Source organism: Pygoscelis adeliae, unplaced genomic scaffold (genome assembly GCF_000699105.1).
Source record: "Pygoscelis adeliae isolate BGI_AS28 unplaced genomic scaffold, ASM69910v1 Scaffold372, whole genome shotgun sequence".
NCBI classification, from domain to species: domain Eukaryota; kingdom Metazoa; phylum Chordata; class Aves; order Sphenisciformes; family Spheniscidae; genus Pygoscelis; species Pygoscelis adeliae.
Genome location: NW_008824357.1, coordinates 2,285,345 through 2,287,511, shown reverse-complemented (window position 1 = coordinate 2,287,511; position 2,167 = coordinate 2,285,345).

Genomic DNA, 2,167 nt, shown 5'->3' with positions numbered 1-2,167 from the left:
GGATGCCCCCCAGACCGACGGGCGTCGACAGCCCCAGCAGCGGGGGACTCCGCCGCGCCGCAGGCAGCTCGCCCTGCGGTCGCCGTTGCGGTACCTGCTGCCGGCAGACCCGCGCCTGCCTGCAGCTCAGTACTTTTCCAGCTATGGATACCATATGCTCCGTCCCCATCCCACCAAATCCCATCTCCAACTCGCCTTTGAGACCAAGCCAACGTCCCCGAGTCCACCTGTCTTGAACTAATTCTGTTTTGGGACACCGTGTTCTCCTGATTTTCTATAGATCGCGTTTGCAGTGCCACAGCCGGGCAGCAGCAGTTTGTGTTTATGTCAGCCCTACACAAAACAAAAGCCCGGGGTCGCTGCCAGGGCTGGACTGCAGCAGCTGACCCCAGCGCTGCCCCACAGACAGTCCTGCCTTGCAAGCCTCCTCTTTTTCCCTGTTTCATTAAAACCCAGAGGAGTATCATGTTTTCTAGCTGGAAAATGAAGTGCAAGGAGGGGAAGGAAGCGTTGCTCCCGCCCCCCCCCCAGCCACAGAGCTCAAACTCTCCCCCTTTCATCTTCGTGTGGCCACTTCAAAGTCTCCAGCCAGGGAAATATTTGCCTCCGTTGGCTTGGCCCCGGGCACGTGGGTGGACAGAAGTATTTGGTGTTGAATGTTACAGCCCCTGCGAGCTCAGGGCATGTCATGCCGTCAGGAGACACCCGGCACCGGGGCCCGCAGCCAAGCTGTGCCATGGGAACCCAGCCGCCCGGCGAGAAGGTCTTGGAGGGTCTTGTTGGGTCAAAGCCATAAAGCTGCTGCTCCGGAGCTGGTTTGAAGCAGGGTCCTTCCCTTTGCCATGGCACGGCTTGTTCCCAGCAGGGCAGCCGGTCCGTTCCCAGCTCATCGTCATGCTAGCCGGTGCCGCTTGTCACACGCTTGTCTCACTTGAACCCCCCCGCTTTCTCCAGGGCCAAAAAAAAGGGAAAATTACATGCTCTTGCACCCGGGGCCACCTTCGAATGGTGGGTTTGACTCGGGAACAAGCAACCCCAGAGTCACGGTCCCCAGCACGGTGCCAGCCGCTGGCTGCCTGCGGCCAAGGGCAGAGCCGACCTCAGCCTCCCCGTCCCCGTCTGCCCCTTTCCTTGAGGGATGCGCGCTCAAGCCCCATCAGCCAACCATCGCTCCTAGAGGTACCCGCAGAAGAGGCTGAAAATAGAAATTCCACTGGGTAACACAAAACCCCCGAGATGCTAAACAAGCTCAATGAGGCATGGAGGGAGAGATAACCCGGGAAGCGGCAGCAGGATGAATGGGGCTGGCCGGGGGCGGCAGCACAGCCCGTCACTCTTCACATACCTCCCATCGCCGGCTCACACCCGGGATGTTGGGATGGGGATGGGGATGCTCCCGGCATCACCGCAGCAGCCCCCCGGCTGCCCTCCCCTGCCCAGGTCCCTGCAGGTGAGCAGCCGCTGCAGTGAGTCAGGGCTCCCGGGTGCTATTCCTGGCTCGCCACTGACTCATTAAGTTACCTTGGGCAAGTCACTTCCCTTTTCTTTTTTATTTCAGCCACCTGCGATGGGGGAAATGCTGCAGAGCCCCCGGGCAAGAGCTCCTGAACTGGGGGGGGGACACGGCCCGAGCCCAGCCTCGGCACAAACGAGTCATTAGGGGAGCGTCGAGCTCTCCTCCCGGCAGCGGAGATGCCGTCGTGCCGGTGCATCCCTCCCCGGGGGTGGAAGGATGCAGCCAGCGCTGGGGAAGAGGGATGCAGCTCCCATCTAGGTCGGCGGGGAGGGCGGGATGTGACATGCTTTAGCATCCATCTGGGACCAGCTTTAGTCTAGCCTACGGGAGATGCATCAGCTTTGTTATGACGCTGCCTCTTCGGTATTAAAAACGAGATTTCGCTTGCCTTTCCTAACAGAAATCCTCACCTGAAGAGAGGCAGGGCAGACAGCCAAGAAACAGAATAGAGGATTCCCAAGGAAGAAGAGGGTACGAAAGGAGAGTCTTGCAAACAGCCCCGGCAACAGCACCCTGCCGCTCCCTGCTTGCATCTCCCCGCGCCCCCGGCCCATTGCTCCCCCCGTGCTGCCGCCCGCTCGGCCCGAGCTCCCGACGAGCCGAGGCAGGAGCCAGCTGGCAACCGGGAGCCCGCATGAGCGGAGCGAGGGA